General features: G+C 40.6%; 1 long non-coding RNA gene across 1 annotated transcript in view; it reads left to right on the top strand.

Annotated features, from left to right (window-relative positions):
* Window positions 1–7,083: 7,083 nt before the first annotated feature.
* LOC116644564 overlaps window positions 7,084–18,922 on the top strand; it is a 1,160,270-nt gene continuing 1,148,431 nt past the window's right edge. The window contains exon 1 of the long non-coding RNA XR_004301783.1: window positions 7,084–7,130. This is a non-coding gene — a long non-coding RNA (uncharacterized LOC116644564). The remainder of the gene's footprint in view (window positions 7,131–18,922) is intronic.

Consider the following 18,922-nt stretch of genomic DNA (forward strand, 5'->3'; position numbering starts at 1 on the left):
ATACGTTCCTCTATGAAACAGGTATGATAATAACCATAGCCACTCTACAGATATGTTTTATGATAAAATGGTATGAATTAAGTACAAAGCACCTTAATAATAGTTAATAGATTGTTGTTTATTGTACTTCACTCAATAGTGTTTTTCTCCATATTTTCATGTTCTTTGCAAGGTTGAGTTCCTACCTTTTACATCTCCATCTAAGTCATTACACGTGATGCATGTTGTAAGTCGTGAACACAATAACTTGCCTAAACAATTTTCAGAGCAACAGAAATGATATTATTCAATGTCCTATTTGGTGTAAATTCTATTCAGCATTACATAATGTGAGGTGAACTTTCCAGAGAGCCCTTCATATTGGCAGTTGGAATATTATGATAGAGTGCTCCAAGAGCAATATTTTGTCTGGTGAGACATTTACACAGGGCAATGAAAACAGGGAAAATCCAAATTACAGTTTAAAGTAGAGGTCATAAACAGGAGAGTGAATTGCAAGACCGGAGGCTATTAAAGTTAAAACCCCAACCACAGGCAAAATAGATAGCCTGATGGTATTTAAATAAACACTGTAGACACTTTGAGGATTCTGTGGCAAATATAGATGAAGTGGCATGTGTAGGGAGTAATACGGAGAATGTAGGGAGAAGGGGTCACTGTGATGGTGAAGTAGAGGGTATGATTACTTACACATGTGCCCTGCCTTAGAAAGTTTGTGGCCCACCATTTCCACCTCCAGGATTTGAGCAAAAACAAGATGAATGTGAATTTCATCTCTTCTCATTGTGCTATGTGGGTGTACAGAATGGTAGCAGAAAAAAAACCTGGAGAAGTACATGGTGAGTGCACAAGAAATGATACTTATTTTTGGTATCAGTGATACAGAGAAGGCTTAAGGTGATCTACCTCTTGATTCCTTAATTCCATAGTTGAGAAGGAGATTAATCATTTTTTAGGTAATTAATAGGAGCACAGAACCTTTTGTTCACATATATACAAATCATTAGCAGAGCAAAGTACCAGCTGGAGGCAGGTAATTTTCTAGCTCCTCCAGAGAATTCTTTGGTGATGGATATTTTTCAAATTTTCAAGCTGCATTTTTTCTTTTTGTACTAATGGAAGTAAAAACGGGAAGTGAGTTTTAACCCCATGTTTAGATACCTCTGGTGTCATACCATTGTCTTAGTAGAGGGTCCCAAGTGATCTATTCCATGGATTTTATGAGTCAACTCATTCTTTAGGCTCATTTCAAATCCTTATCTACCGAATTCAGCATTCAGTTTTTCCTCTCTACTTTCTTTCTTTTCTATTTCCCCCAAACATCAATATGTTGTGGCTAAGATTGAGTAGCCAGCTCCTGTCCTTTATCTTTTCTCGTATCAGATTCAATCCCCCAGTGACTGGGTCACCCTTTAGGAACAGAGGTGACACCAACCCAAAATTTGGGCTGTCTTTACTTTTTCAAATGTTGCCGCTGGTCTTCAGGTTTGGAACCAAGTGAATTTCTCTACAGAATACTTGGGAATACTTTCTTTGGGGAAAAAAAACGACATTCATTGGGCTTACAGAGTTTCATACATAAAAGCCAGTCTTTGTAAAGGATTTTTCTTTCTTTCCTTCCTTCCATTCTTCCTTCATTTTCCTTAGCTTTGAATATGCACTGTGTGCTAAATTCAATAACCATTTGGTTTCAAAGAGTGAATATTCTTCAAGCATGGTTAAATCAAAACAAAGAAGGGTGGAAGGGGGGCAAAAGAATACAAAATTAGATTTCATAAATGTCTGGAACTAATAAGTTAAAAAGCCAGTGAGAGCTATGGTAGTTTTTCTTCTTTCCTCCCCTTCTCCCTCTTCAAAACAAGTGCTCATCTCTGGTCTAAGACAACATGGGAAATAAAGTGGGCAGGTGATGTGTATAGGAGGAAACAATTGGCTGTCTTCTGGAGATGTCACCTGCTTTCTTGAGATTGGAAAATATAGTTTCTCTAGCTCTTCCTTTCTCTTTCCCTGTTCCCAAGATCTTGATTTACAGGCTTGGATTCCTTTCCAGTAGTCATGTAGACTCTTGGGAATAAGACAGAGATTTAGTCTAACCTTAATTAATTGTTAACTCAACAAATATTTCCTGAATGCCTTCTTCGAGCCAGGTACAAATTCTAGGTGCTAAAGATACAGAGATGAGTAAGAGAGTGCCTACTCTCAAGGAGATGAGAGTTAGTTAGTAGTAAAACTCCATGTATTGTTGTAGTAAGAGCTTTTTACTCAGATTTATGGAGGGAAACAACTCTCCCTTTTCTGAAAATTCAAACTTTGTTCTTACAAGTGTTAGAGAAGTCCTGCTTGAATCTAAAATGGCACAGCTGTCAGTAGGACATGTTGTTGGTCAATTGTATTAAAATAGTTTCTTTTGGATGTTCTGAATACTCCTCAACTCAAGAAAACTGAACTCATCACTTCCCGTTACTTCTCACCTCTCAATACACACCAGCATGCAAACACATGGAAGAAAAGGCATTGCAATTCACCCACTTGTCCACATTAGACACTTAGGAGATATTCTCAACTTATAACTTATTTCCACGTTCAATTGATCTTGTTCAAATAGTTCTTTTTAAAATTTTGCTAAGGCATAATCTCTCAAATCTGTTTCCTCTTCTTTACTCTTTCTGGTATCATTGTCAGACATTCGTTATCTCTTACCTAAATCACTGTCATAGTCACCTAACTGATCCCCCAGCTTTCAATCCATGTTCCTTCCATCCATTCTCCAAGAACAGTGTCTCACAGACAGTGGTTATTGTTAACGTTGAATAAAAAGGAACTTTGATGCATTAGTTCCCTTGTCCCAGATTACCTTGATCTTAATATCTGGGGAGATCCTTTCTTCTGTTTGGCCATCTCCAGATCTCTTTTTAGTGCTAAGATGGTGGTGTGATTTATATCTCCACTGATTGAAAAAATTAACACTTTTATTTTTTTTTAAAAGATTTTATTTATTTATTTGAGAGAGAGAGAGAGCACATGAGAGGGGGGAGGGTCAGAGGGAGAAGCAGACTCCCTCCTGAGCAGGGAGCCCGATGCAGGACTCGATCCCGGGACTCCAGGATCATGACCTGAGCTGAAGGCAGTCGCTTAACCAACTGAGCCACCCAGGCGCCCAAAATTAACACTTTTAAATGAATTGTTTTGTTTATTGAAATCTCATATGAGGGGTGCCTGGGTGGCTCAGTCAGTTAAATACCTGCCTTCAGCTCAGGTCATGATCCTGAGGTCCTGGGATTGAGTCCTGACTTGGGCTCTATGCTCAGTGAGGAGTCTGCTCCTCCCTCTCTCTCTGCCCCTGCTTGTGTGCTCTCTCTATTTCCCTCTCAAATAAATAAATAAAATCTTTAAAAAAATAAAATCTCATATTCATTTTTAAAATATGTGCAAAACATTATTCATTTAATCTATGGACTACATTTTGTGAATAGAAATTCACATATTATGTGTACTATGTAGAAAGCTCTCTCCATGAGCTTGTGACCTAGTGGTAGAAATTACTGTTCTGGACAATGTCTCTTCTACAACAAAGCAAAATACAGCCTTCCTCTGGTAAGTAATGAAGTGTAAATTTTCCTCCAACAGTGCCCTGGTAGTTGTACTTGATGATAAGCAGATTCCTACCCATAATATTTCACTATTTAGTTAGTCTAAAAATTTTTTCCAGCTTATTCTTCTGTTGTTTCTGATAAATACTATAAATTCTTGTTATACTACATACTCTTATCCTAGGATGTGCAGAAATATTTCTTGACTCTGTGCCTTAGCTTGTGTTCTTTCTGTTATAAGCAGTGCATTCTTTCTTTCACATTTTTTGCCTACTGAAATCCTACCCATTTTTTATTTTATTTTATTTTATTTTATTTTTATTTTTATTTTTTTAAGATTTTATTTATTTGAGAGAGAGAGAATGAGTGAGAGAGAGTGCACATGAGAGAGGGGAGGGTCAGAGGGAGAAGCAGACTCCCTGCTGAGCAGGGAGCCCGATGCGGGACTCGATCCCGGGACTCCAGGTCCATGACCTGAGCTGAAGGCAGTCGCTTAACCAAATGAGCCACCCAGGCGTCCCTCCTACCCACTTTTTAAAAAAGATTTTATTTATTTATTTGAAAGAGAGTGAGTGAGAGAGAGAGAGAGAGAGCACACATGAGCAGGAGCAGAGGGAGAGGGAGAAGCAGACTCCCCTGCTGAGCAGGGAACCCAACACCCGGCTCGATCCCAAGACCCTGGGATCATGGCCTGAGCTGAAGGCAGATGCTTCACTGACTGAGCCACCCAGGCACCCCTCCTACCCACTTTTCGATTAAACTTCATCCATAGAACTCTTCTAAGATCCTTTTATAGAGGCATTTAATGTTATCTTCTCTGTTAGACCATAGTGGTCTGGACATCATAAATCATATTTTAATTATCTTTATGTCCTTCCTCAGCTCTTAGTACATCAATTAGCTTATAATGAGTGCTTAAAATATTTGATAAATGGATGAATAAATAGCTAACACTTATTATATACTTACTACAGGAAGGTTACTGGGTTAGGTGTGGGGTGGGGTTTGTAAAAGAAGAATGAGATGTGGTCATTATTAGTGTTATGTATTCCTCTGTGTTGTTGCAATTGCCTACAAACAAAACAAAAATTATTTTTTTGTCCTCTACTACGTTAAAAATAATATGCCAACTCTGTATTGTTCCCCAAGTGCATGCACGGAGTGGAGGAGGGAGAGAGGTGAATTGTGAAACTTTGCAAGGTAACTACTTTAAGAGGAACAATGCTCATTTAGATGTGAGTTCTGGTCTATTTGTTCTATTTCCAGCGTGGCATGGCAAGACTTTAAAGTATTTGTATGGTGGGGGACATGGGCTATTTGCAGGCAATATTTACACAAACTGAATTTCCAGTACTTCAGATAAGAATTCTGAATATAGTCTGAGAAGCAGAGCACAATTATAGAGTAAGGTGAGCACAATGTCTGAAGCACAGTCAGGGCTCAAAAAATATTTGCCAGGAAGAAAGAAGGAGGAGAGGAAACAAGCCGAGGCAGCTAGCACATGTCTGAATAAACAGAAGCTACAAAGTTAGAGCAAGACCAAAAAGGGGTCAATAAATGTGAACCAAAATTGGAGACCTAGAAGGCAAATGAGATATCACTCTTTTAATTATCAGTTTATTAACGATACTATAGCAACTTAATGCATTTTTCTCCTTGCACCAAGCACCTCACAAGTGTTAATACATTTATTATTTAGAAGAGTACTTAATTATTACCATTATAATTACTTTATGGATGAAGAAATCAAGATTTGGAGGGAAAAGAAGTTTGCCAAAGCTCCCACGGCTAACAAATGGCGAATGTGGTACCCTGTCCTATCCAGCACACGGCTTCTCTAGGATATTCAGGAAGAGAATCTTCCTGGGTGACACAGATGCCTATCACACCCAGGCCACATCCCCTCAACTCATTAATTTTTTTTTTTTAAATTTGAGTATAGTTGTTACACAATGTTACACTAGTTTCAGGTGTACAACATAGCGGTTCAGCTGCTCTCTACATTATAGTGTGCTCACGGGTACAGCCACCATCTGTTACCATACGTCGCTATTACAGTACCATTGACTATATTCATATGCTGTACCTTTTATTCCTGTGACTTATTCATCCCGTAACTGGAAGCTTGTGCCTTCCATTCCCCTTCACCCATTTTGCCCATCTTCCCTATACCTGTCACCTCTGGCAACCATCACTTTGTTCTCTGTATTTATGAGTCTCTTTCTGCTTTTTGTTAGTTTTTTTTTTTTTTTAGATTCCACATATGAGTGAAATCATATGGTATTTGTCTTTCTCAGTCTGACTTATTTCACTTAGCATGATACCCTCTAGGTCTATCCATGTTGTTGCAAGTGGCAAGACATCATTTTTTATGGCTGTGTAATATTCCACTGTATCTATACACACCACATCTTTATCCATTCATCTATCAATGGATACTTGGGTTGCTTCTATATCTTGGCTATTATAAATACTGTTGCAATAAACATAGGGGCGCATATGTATCTTTTCAAATTCGTGTTTTTGTTTTCTTTCCTCAACTCATCTTTTTCAACTCAGCTGAGGTAGGCAGTTCCTGTCCCTATCCCCATCCCTCCTCAAGCATGTATGTTATGGTCTCTTTCTAGTCTTCTGCCTTAGGGTTTTTTCTAAAGCCGGCGAAGGACGGTCAACTTCTTATAGCCTCAGCTCAGGGATGTAAGAGAGCAGTCCTTCACCAAGGGGGAGTGAGAGTTGGTTGAAATATGTGCCAGACTTCTGTCCTTCAGGCGGACAATTCTGAGGGGCTTTCTGCAGAGGCTCTCAGAAGTTCCCTGGTGGTATTGAGCTCTAGTTGACTCAGAAGTAAATAAACTCAAGAACCCATCCCTCTTTTTCCGTCCTTCCCTATTTTATTCTCACCCTTCCGTACTCCTGCTTCTGAAATCATATGCACTCAACTCCTTTTCTCAGGCCCTGCTTTCAGAGGAACCCAAATCTAGCCACTAGTTAATCAGACCCAAAGTCACATCAAGTGGTGTCTTAACAGACCATCAGGTATCTGAATCTGTTAAGCCATTAATATTGCTTGAGAACTATGCCTTGTACAATATGGAAAGATGTGTTATTATTATTATTATTATTTTATTTTAAGTAGGCTCCATGCCCAGTGTGGAGCCCAATGTGGTGCTTGAACTCATGACCCTGAGATCAAGAACTGAGTTGAGAGCAAGAGGTCTGACGCTTAATTGGATGGAGTCACCCAGGCGCCCCTAAAAGCCCATCTTTTGACCTTTCGGCAGTTAAAGTCATGTGGAGCTTTCTCATTTCCTTATCTATGGTCCTGTAATGGGGACACATGGGATTGATTTCTAGGACATGATGCTTATTTAAGAAGCAAAGCTAAGGGGAGATAAAGGCAGCTATGTGTACTGCAGCTTTAAGAGATTGATTTTGGGTTGCTGAGTGGGTCATAAGTGTGGGTGGACACGAGGGGGCAGCCTCACACCGGGCTCTCCTCTGATCACTGCCGCGGCTGCTTTTTTCCTCCTCATGTGCACAGTAAGTAAAACTCAACAGTTTTGTGGAAGCGGATTGATTTTTTTTCTCTTTTTCTTTATGAAGGACTTGAGTGAGGGACCAGGGTTCACTCTGCAGCACATCACAGGAAGTGTGCGTCTTTGCATCTCCCTCTGAGGGCCTTTTGATTACAGGGAAGAGGCACCAACTCCAAACATGCTGCGTCCAAGGACGCCGAGAGTCACCTCCCTTCCTTTGTTGTTTCCGAGTACTGTCAGAGAGCGGCTGTGTGTGAGAGAAAGAGCACAGGGCTCCTCCTGGAAAGGAGCCGGGTGGACTGCTCCTTTGGAAAACGTCTTCCTTTTGCCTGGGTGACCTCATCCAGTCTCGTGACTTTTAGTAGCATCTCTAAGGACGATGCCTCAATCCCCAACATCTTCCCAGAATCCCAGATTTATATATTTTTGTATTCAATGATCTAGCTGGTATCTCACGTGAGTATCCAATAGGCATTTCAAATTTGGCAAAAAAGAGCTATTTCTAATCCTCACATTTACTTCTTTCCCATGGCCTATTTTTCTTATCCCAATAATAGCCATCCCCACTCATGCAATTGCTCATGTCCCAAATGCACCAATGATGCTCCTCTCCTCTCTTGTCTCACCTCTTCCCACATTTAGCCAATTCCTGTGCAAGTTCTGTGGATCCTACCTCCATCTCCACTGATACCCCCACTCTCATCCCTTACCTGGCCCCCCGCTGCAAGCTTCTTGCTGGACTCTGCACTGTCCCCTACCCTCTTAATCCAGTCTCTACATGTATATCAGGATGATCTTTTATAAAGGGAATTCAGAGCATTCCTCTGCTTAAGACTCTCCAGTGGATTCTATCACACTTGTAACAAAATTCACACACCCTGTCATGCACATGCGAAGTCCTGTATTATCTATCCCTGGCCTGTTGCCCCTGTGTCAGCTCGTACCACTCTCCTCCTCCCTCTCTTGGTTCGAGAAACCTTAGTCTTCTCAATGTTCTTAAGTAGCCTTGGGCCTTTGTACCCACTAGTCTCTCCTTTTATCCTCTTCCTTTTGGTCTTCACATGGATGGCCCTCTGTGTCATTCAGTTCTCAGCTGAAATGTCACCTCTCAGGGAGAGCTTCTCTGGTCATTTCAACCATAATAGGCACCCAGTCACTCTCATGCGAAGCGAAGCATTTTTCTTGCTTATTTATTTGTTGGAATATGAGCTTCATGAGGGGTAGGGTCATGTCTGCTTTATACACAACCGTATCCCGGTGACCAAACAAGACCCAACGCATGAAAGATGCTGAATAAAGATTTGTTGAATAGAGAAATGATGAAATGAGCGGAAATACCACATTTGACCCTGCCAAGGGGGGGCTGCAGATTTCTCTATTGTTACCTTTCTGTTCGATCTTAGGCAAGTCACATTTCTCCTCTTTTTTTTTTTTTTTAAGATTTTATTTATTTATTTGAGAGAGAGAGAGAGTGTGCACAAGCAGGGGGGAGGGGCAGAGGCAGAGGGAGAAGCAGACTTCCCACTCAGCGGGGAGCCCAATGCGAGACTCAATCCCAGGACCCTGGGATCATGACCTGAGCCAAAGGCAGATGCTTAACCGACTGAGCCACCCAGGCACCTCGACACATTTCTCCTCTTTCTCCTTCCAGATTAATAATATTCTATGAGGTGTTTATTGTAATCTGAGAGTGTGCTTCTCACTTAGGAACTCCTGAAGAAGTTGGTGAGTCACTGTGTGTGGAAAACCCTCTTGCTGTCTGAAAGTTTTCAGCACCCTTGAAACTGTTGAGAAGCGCCAAGACTTAATAGTCCCTATCTGTTCATTTTCATGTAAAGAATCACAGGTTGGAGTTGCCAGAGTTTTTGAAGTCTCCTATGAAGTTGATTGCAGGTCTTGTAACAGACGGAGCTTACCCGCTCCAGACTGTGGTTCGCTGAGTGGGTGAGCTGGAGGTCAGGCTGCCTGTCCTCTAGGCCTTTGGCGAGTGGTAGCTGGTTTAAAATTCTGGATCTGCTATTTCAGAAACCATTTAATAAGCCTAGCATATCATCTTATTGTACTTTAGGCTTTATCTAAATGAGGCAACAATTACAGACCCAGACTCTTTAGGATGCTGAAGTGCTATTCATAACTAGTCAGGAAAGATCACCAAGTAAATGCTTTGACGTCTGCTAAGAAGAGAGATTAGTGAAAAACCTTAACTCTGTGTTCACCCACATCCCAGGATGTGGGAGCGTTTTTATTTCCTTTCAATGCCTTTGTTGTTCTGGGATTCTGATGTGCTTTAATTTCTTGAGAAGCCGTTTCATCAACGCTGTTGAGTGTATGATAAGGTTCCCTCCTCCTCCCTCCCCTACATTTGGGTCAGGCTGTACCAAAGGAGAAGGTTATCTGGGCTGTTAAACCTTTGACTCGGTGTCTTTTGAAGAGCGCATTTTGCATTTTGTTATGTCAGGATTGTAATTAGATCCGTTAATTAAGGGAAGAATGAACTTTTCCCAAACTCTGTACCTCTCTGAATTTTTGATAAGTTTGCTTAGGTTGCTGCTGCCCTTTGCTAAGGAGTATGCCACTACTCATTAACTGGCACATTTTAATGAGGAGAGTTGATGAATGTGCTGACCTTGACAATAAATAAAACTGGCTACCACCCCAGGTCTTCCCACCTTTGGCTGCTTCAAAGTGTGTGGCATTTCTTGACTAGTGACCATTAAACTTGGGACACTGACATTCTACCCCATGACTGAACTAGGGCCTCCTTACCCAGGCGCTGTCCTGAATCACTCCCCATCCACTGTCTCACTTCGGTCTTATGATAACATCATTGTACCTATTTTAGAGAGGGGAAAACTGAGGCCTAGGAAGAGTATAACTTGCATAGGGTCACGTAACTAGTTAATAATAATGATAATAAGAACTAATATTTAATTGAGTTCTAATTATGTGCTAGGCACCCCCTCTCTACCAAGCTCTTTACATATGTCGTATCTTGAGTCTCAGAACAGCCTTATGAGATAGGCACTCTTTTGGCCTCCATTTTACAGTGGGGTACTAGAGACAGAGAGAGGTAGAGTAATTTGTCCAAAGTCACACAGTTTTTTTTTTTTTTTTAAAGATTTTATTTATTCATTTGAGACAGAGAGAATGAGAGAGAGAGAGCACATGAGAGGGGGGGAGGGTCAGAGGGAGAAGCAGGCTCCCTGCCGAGCAGGGAGCCCGATGCGGGACTCGATCCAGGGACTCCAGGATCATGACCTGAGCCGAAGGCAGTCGTCTAACCAACTGAGCCACCCAGGCGCCCCAAAGTCACACAGTTTTTTAATAGCAGAATAAGGATTTAAACCTAGGAAGCAGAATGCTAGAAATAGGACTTTCAACCATGCTAAGTGGGTGGCAGGTCAGAATTCCAGTTAAGGTCTGCTCCATGTTATTTTATTTTTTTAAGATTTTACTTATTTATTTGACACACACATAGAGAGAGAGAGAAATAGTGAGAGAAAGAGCACAAGCAGGGGGAGTGGCAGGCTGAGGGAGAGGGAGAAGCAGGCTTCCCGCTGAGCCAGGAGCCCGATGCGGGGCTCGATCCCAGGACCCTGGGGTCATGACCTGAGCTGAAGGCAGACGCTTAACTGATTGAGCCACCCAGGCACCCAGTCTGCTCCATTTTAAAGTCTATTCTCCCTCCTCTTCATCCGTTTGCTTCATTGATTTAGATATATTAAGGGCATGCATGTGTGTGTGTGTGTGTTTCTGTGACTGAACCTGGATTGTTTTAACTCCAAAGGCATAATTAATTCTTCTAGAGTTATAACAGCATCTAGAATATTCTCAGGTGTTCCCAGGCATTTAGAGTACAAAGAATAAAATTCAGATTCATACATATACACAAAGATTTCTTTTCTACTTTTCAAATATAGGAGTGCCTACTGCCCCTCAAAAACAAAAACAAAAACAAAAACAAAAACAAACCTAGTGAGCTGTGACACTTCAGAATATAATTAGTGGTACAATATTTAACAGAGAATTGAATGATGAAAAATTTACTTAGTGATCAAAGTCTGAGATGTAAATTTTGGCTTTGTATCTGTACTCACTGTGACTCCTTGGATTATAGCGAGTGAGAGGGTGTCTTCTGTTTGGGAGTGTTGGTAGAAAAATAGAACAAGCCTGGGGACAGTCATAAGTAATTCTCCAGTGCTCCTTTCAAAGGTCCTCTAAAATACTAGAACTTTTAGCAATTGTGGACTATCATGCCGACATCATTTTGCCCCTTGCTTAAGCACTTACACTCCTTCTAATAATCTACAACTGCAGTAACCCTAAAAAATTACTAAATATGCAACAGTTTAAAATACACACCAACATTCACAGATGTGACAAGCATTCCCCATTTTTTTTTTTTTTTTTGCTAAAGATATCCTCTCTAGCAAAAATGTCACTATTTTTAGTATTTCTGTCTCTGAACATTACCTTAATTGACTTCTTAGAAATTTCTTCAAACTGTTGGTGAAGATAATTTGACATCACTGGGCAGCTGTTCATTTGGAGAAATGCTGTTCGTATTTCAACCGCATCATGTTCTGTTATGTCTGCTTTATAAGAGAGACACCGAGACAGAGAGACTGTTGGTGTCTTGCTAGGGGGACTCCTGAGCAAATATTTTGTTAAAGTGTACCAATTACGAATCTCAAACCCGTTATTTGAATATATACCCTGTGATGTGCTAGTGTGGTGAAAGTCCATCTTACCCTCAGAATCATGGACATGGACTATAACATCTGGAAGGAGATTCATTTCACACACCCAGAGGAGGAAAAGTCACACTTTAAGTTAATGCCAGAGACAGATCTGGAACTCACGTGCCTGAATCTCAGAAAATAAGATTTCTGATTAAAAATATCTCCTGAGCTCATGGAAAAGGTTATTATAAACTGGGATTGCAGGAAGCAGTGAAATCAAAACTCTCTTCTACCAGGCTTGGCCTTGCTCTTTTTTTGGGAGTGAAAAAGCTGGTTCTAAAAGTGAGAAAAGAGTGCTGAGATTGTCAAGGGGAGATCTAAGAAGGTTTGTACATGAGGGCAGTATCTGCGTGGGACCTTGGAAAGTGGATTAGATTTCTATGTCTAGATCTGTGTCTTCTACGCCTTCAAAGACCTTTCCCCCATCTTGCTAAAATGTGAATGAAAAGGAGGTAACACGTCCCCAGGAATCCGGGGTATTAAGACCTTCGCGATGTTCTGTTTTCTTCTGAGCTCCAGCTGCAGAGAGAAGAAAGAAGGGCATTTCATTTTCTGCAAATCCTGAAAAGAGCAAAGGCATAAATGTGTTAGAAATAAAACAAAATAAAAACAAAATCCAGAAAATCTGTGAATATCTCATTCTAATTCCGGATGCTGCATAAATCAGCAAATGAATAAATCAACACTCCCAAATAGTAGGCCCTAAAGGGTTTGCAAGGACTATTTCCCCAGGAATTCTCAAGTTTAAATGCCAGAGGGTCATAAAGACACACTGTTATTACAGTTGGAACACAGCAGCCCCATTTTCCAGGACAAGAACTAAAACTTTTTATGAGTGCTGAATCAAGAGATAAGAGCCAACTTTTCAAGAACTGAAATTGTGCCTGGTAACGTTTATTAAAAACAAATAAAAATCCTAGTTCTCCCTGTTCATGCTTTCTCCTTTAAATTCTTCTCCAGAACCATCGTATAGACCCATGAATCCCTTTTTGACCTAATCAGCATTTCAACTGAATTAATATGGGTGACACATATGACATTGTCTTTTGAAAATACATGTTGTTTCTTGGAACTGAGCCTGGCATTTGGCAGGGGCCATGTCTTAGTTCAAATTCTCCCAACAGAGGCTCACACATGCACTTGGGTGACTAGTTTATTTGAGATGTGACATTAGGAAGCAGGAATGAGGGAATGTGGAAAAAGACATAGGGGACAAGGAAAATCCAATGCAAGTCTAACTTACTGATTTTTAAAAATAGGTCATACTTTTGTTGTCCTATATTAGATATCCTAACCCAGGGCCACTACGATTTTTTTTTTCTATTTTCTTTTAGAAGTTTTATAGGTTAATATTTAGGCCTGTGGTCCAATTCAAGTTAAATTTTCTATATTTTTTAACTCAGAAAAAAAGGGAACAAACTATTGATACATGCAACAACGTGGTTGAATCTCAGAATTATCTATGTTGAATTATGTAACTCAGACAAAAAAGAGTACGACTATATGATCTCATTTCTAGAAGATTCTAGAAAATGAAAACAAATCTATAGTAACAGTATAAAATGCTAAAATAGCAGTTTTCAGTTTCTGTTTCAGAGGAGGCCAAGTTGCAACTTCCTTTGGTCTTCTAGTGTCTCGGTTCATTTGATACCATTTGCCTTTAACATAGTGCTCAGTTCAACCTGAGGTGCCTCAGTGGGGAATTCAGTGCCACATCTGCCCTGACCACCAAAATGTGTCCAAAAAAAGTTTGGTGGGGACATTGCCAAGGCAATGGGTAATTGCATGGGTCTAAAGATTACAGATGACCTGACCATTCAGAACAGTCAGTCCCAGACTGAGGTGGTAACTTCTGCCTTTGCCCGAAACATCCAAGCTTTCAAGGAGCCACCCAGAGACAGAAAAGCGCAAGAAAAACATCAGCACAGTGGAAATAACACTTGTTGATGAGATGGTCATCATTGCCCAAGATGGGGCGATGATCTTTAGCCAGAGAGCTTTCTGGAGCCATTAGAGAAGTTGTGGGAACTGCCCAGTCTGTGGGCTGCAAACTTTGGTGGCTGCCATCCCCATGATGTCATAGATAACATCAGCAGTGGTGCAGGGGAAAGCCCAGCTATTAAGAACCACAAAGGAGGGGTGTCTGGGTGACTCAGTTGGTTGGGCCTCCGACTCTTGGTTTCGGCTCAGGTCATGATCTTGGGGTCGTGGGATTGAGCTCCTGTGGGGCTCCAAGCTCACCAGGGAGCCTGCTTGAGATTCTCTCTTTCCCTCTCCCTCTGCCCTTTCCCCACTCTCTCTCTAAAAAAAAGAACCACAGAGGAAAATATTTCAATAAAGGATCATTTGAACACCAGTAAAAAAAATCCACCCCCCCCAATCCAATTCCCCCGCCACCCAAACAAAAGCAAGCAAACAAAAAAGTTTAGTGTTTGGCTACGAACAGAGTTGGAGAGTGGATTACAAGCAGGCCTAGGAAACTTTTGGGCATTATGGAAATGTTTATTATGTTGATTGTGCTGATGGTTGCATGAATGCATGCATATGTCAACACCGGTCAAGTTGCACCCCTTAAATGTATATGTGCAGTTTATTGTATTTATGCCTCATAGTGCTATAAAAATTAGTTTAGGGGCGCCTGGGTGGCTCAGTCGTTAAGCATCTGCCTTCGGCTCAGGTCATGATCCCAGGGTCCTGGGATCGAGTCCCGCATTGGGCTCCCTGATCAGCAGGGAGCCTGCTTCTCCCTCTCCCTCTGCTGCCCCCCCTCCTTGTGCTCTCCGCTGTCAAATAAATAAATAAAATCTTAAAAAAAAAATTACCCATCAATACAGAATAGTGGACTAACAGCACCTTAGCTGCTGCTTTTTTTTTTTTTTTTTTTTAAGTAGGCTCCACACCAGGCACACAGCCCAGCGTGGAGCCCAATGTGGGGCTTGAACTTACGACCCTGAGATCAAGACCTGAGCTGAGATCAAGAATCGGTCACTTAGGGGTGCCTGGGTGGCTCAATCGTTAAGCGTCTGCCTTCGGCTCAGGTCATGATCCCAGAGTCCTGGGATCAAGCCCCGCATTGGGCTCCCTGCTCCGCGGGAAGCCTGCTTCTCCCTCTCCCACTCCCCCTGCTTGTGTTCCCTCTCTCGCTGTGTCTTTCTCTGTCAAATAAATAAATAAAATCTTTAAAAAAAATTAGTTTATTAATTGAATTGAAATAGCTCTTTCTCCGACAGGAGCGTTACAATTTAGCTACCCCAAACAACTTCTAAATCAGAACCAAGTATAAATTTTCCTAAATTACATTTAAATTAAAACTTTTTTTTTTTTTTTCCTGAAAAGACCCTTAAATTTTATCAATCTACTTTTTCTAGTGTGGTCAATTGTCTTTAGATGGGGAAGGAGCACAATGAATACATATTATGGTCTTGTTGCCAAGAATTGTTCTTTTTGAAATTGGTGTCTTATCTTTTACATCTGCAATTAGCTGAAGCTGGCAACTTCAAGAATAAATCCTGCACTCAAACATATTGGCACTTCACCCTGCGCCACCTGTGGGTCGCAGCTAAAATCCAGATCTTTCCCTTAGAGCAGAAACTTTATTGGAATTGTCAGAAACACGTGCACCCTGAAGTCAGGTGCCGTCTACACCTGTTCAAGAAGAGGACCAATCTCTGAAAACTAGGATTTGACCCTCCTAAAGGGAACAAGTCCCATTTTCTGCTTCTCCGAATGAGCCTCATATCCAGCTAAAAGGAGTGCCAGGTAACAGTCTAGCTGGATGATCTTAGGCATGCTGCTTGATCTCTTGGGCCTCAGTTTTCTAACCTAAAATATGGTTTATTAGGTTAGATAATTTTAGTAGTGTTTCCTATAACATACTTCTTCTAGAATGGTTGTTAGAAGCCATTTTGTGGCTCACCCTTAACCTACCAAATGTAGCTATATTTTTGTTCCAAATGTTAAATATTTAATTAATTCTAAGATGAAACCCAAATGTAGTTCATTAAGCAACCTGGTGTGGAGTCAAATGTAATGGACATGAAAAATGCCTTTTCATTAGTGTTCATTGGCTTCATTGGTTCAAGAATTCTGGCTGATGGAATGAATAGCAAAACTATTCTATGTTCAAACAAACTGGATGTGTGTGAGGTAAAAAAAAAAATGTCAGGAGCCTTTCCAGTTGCCTTTTCCTAATTGTGATGTATTGATTTTCTATGCTAGATTAATGTCTACAAGGCTCTTCTTTGGCTAATCCAAAACACAAATGGATTTAATTAAAATTTTTATTTGAAAGTATGCATACATGTAAAGGTTGGAGAAGGGCACACATATATGTGAGTGTGTGAATGAACACACAGAGGTATACATGAATGTGGAGAAAAAAGACACATACGATGCAATTTTATATAGTGGGGAATGGCAGAGACCACTGTCAAAGAATCTTTCGTATATGGTCGTATTTAATTTTTGTCCATTGTCTACAGGTATTGAACAATTTAATCTCTCAAAAAATAACAGTACTAAATTTAATAATAACTATGTTTTAAGTAATAAAGATGTGGCTTTTGTATTATTCTATTAGTCAGAATTAGAAAAAAAACTCAACAGTTTAGGTATGAATTAAACATATGTTTACACTGAAGGTAAATTTAGAAAAGGGAAGGAAGGAGGGAAGGAATCAAATATTGTCAAAGTATGTTCTGTGCACCAAGCACATCACTGGTGATTTATATCTGTAATAACCAATTTCCAGCAGTGTAGAGGACAGTGTTGCCTTTCTATTGACATCCTAAAATTCAGTGACTGTGGGCTTAGTTAAGTGGGAGGAACTTCAGCATTCCATGGAATATGGCTGTCTTCTGATGGTGACTGTTGAACCAGCTTCCAGCACACATCTTTCTTTTTGACTACCTTACTTCCCAGAAAGATGCGCTCTCCTGTTTAAATTTCTAGAGCAGAGGGCAAACTCCAACCCATGGTTCACATCTGGCCTGCTGCCTCTTATTTATTTATTTTTTTTAAAGATTTTATTTATTTATTTGACAGAGAGAGACACATCGAGAGAGGGAACACAGGCAGGGGGAGTGGGAGAGGGAGAAGCAGGCTTCCCGCAGAGCAGGGAGCCCGATGCGGGGCTCGATCCCAGGACCCTGGGATCATGACCCAAGCCGAAGGCAGACGCTTAACAACTGAGCCACCCAGGTGCCCCTGCCTCTTATTTTATATGGACCGTGAGCTAAGAATGGATTTTTACATGGTTGAAAAAAGAAGAATAATATTTCATTACATGTGAAAATTATATTAGATGAGAATTTTGGCATACATAAATAAAGTTTTATTGGGACAGAGTCATGCTTATTTATGTATTTATGGCTGCTCGTGTGCTAGAATATCAGAGTTAAGTGGTTGTGACGAGACAGCATGGCCCACAAAGCCTAAAATGTTTACTCTCTGTCGCTTTACAGAAAATGTTTGTAGACCTCTGTCTTAGATCATAGCAGAGATTTTACTGAAGTTTGGTAATAAGGAAAGAGAAGCACGACATGCAGTAATTTGCAATCAGCATCAGATCATCAGATTGGCTTGCTTTTTTCTGGAACTGTGTCGGTTTGGCCAAATACCAGATGAACTCACCTGGGGACTTAAGACTGAATGAAAAAGAAATAGTTTGCCCTCTCTCATGGGCCTTTCATGTGTCTTTTTTATTGCCCCCAAAGGATCTCTTTCCAGGATGGCTGATAGTCAAAATATCATTTCACTTTAGGAAAACCCTACTCTCACCTGTGGGGGTGTGGTTTGGACCTGGGATCCTTCCAAGGCAATTATATAATAAACTCCTATCAGTGTAGTCCCCGAAGTCTGGCTTATTCAACTTTGAGATCTAGATCAGACTGAGTGCAATTTGACACCACATTTTTTTTCAGTCTCTCTAAATAAAGACATTTCAACAATCTTTCGATAGAGTTATATTCAGGGTTGAATTTAGTCAGCATGTTCATCTGGAAAATGGGTATGACATCATATATTCACTCCCCACTGAGTTTCTCACAGAAACACTGTCATGTTGAATCACTTGTCCAATGTCATGTGGGGCACAGATGACAGAGCTGGGATGTGAACCTAATTTTTTCAACTTCAAGTTTTCTCTTCTCTTAATTCTACCTTAAAAGCCACCTCTCCTTTAAAAAGCTGAGTAAACCTGGGAGTCCCCTTATGAATAAATGTATGAGTTCTACTGGACTTTTGGAAAATTTGCTGAGTTCTAAGATTTCCGTATCATGGCACAGGATTGGGGATCTTGGAGGGTGCTTCCAAGCTCACACGCTGGAATCAGAGACACCTGGGTTTGAATCACCATTTTACTACTTACTGAATGAAGAGTGCTTCTTAAGAATTACTGAGGGTTATCTATTAATGGGAATGATAATGGTACTTATAGGAAAGTTGTAATAGCAAATAAGGTGACACATGTGAAACATATAACGTAAGAAGTGCTCTATAACCAGTTGCTATTATTTTTATTCCAACTGGATAAAAATGGAATCCCCATATCATAGTAACTTAGTTTTTCTAGTGTGAAAAGCCCATTTCTCAAATATTATTTTAGATTTAAATTTTTTTAAAGCTCAGATATGCACTGTTGAACTCCCCTTGAATTTTTCTGTCTGTTTCTCAAAGCCTTCAAATATATTTGATGGTTGCATTGGGAAAGGCACCCTTGGGGGATATCATTGTGACAACCACTGGTGCTTTTTGACAAGATACTGAGAGTTGATGATGTTCAGGGAAAAGGTGGCTTCGAAATGCTCTTCATGATCCATTAGGCACGGATCATTAGCATGGCTCAGAAGTACGACGGAACATTTGTAGAAGTCTGTGCTATCAGCAGCCCACAATGGGCCCATTCTTGACACGACAGACTTTTAACATCTGAGTTCTAAGAATGCAGTGATGGTTGACACTTTTCACTTCAAAGAATAGACTGAACATGCTGTTCTCTATGAAGACGTTAGCAGATGTACTATTAGAGTTTTTAAATGTTTCCATGTGGGATAGT

Source organism: Phoca vitulina, unplaced genomic scaffold (assembly GCF_004348235.1).
Source record: "Phoca vitulina isolate PV1807 unplaced genomic scaffold, GSC_HSeal_1.0 scaffold30, whole genome shotgun sequence".
In the NCBI taxonomy this organism is placed as follows: Eukaryota; Metazoa; Chordata; class Mammalia; order Carnivora; family Phocidae; genus Phoca; species Phoca vitulina.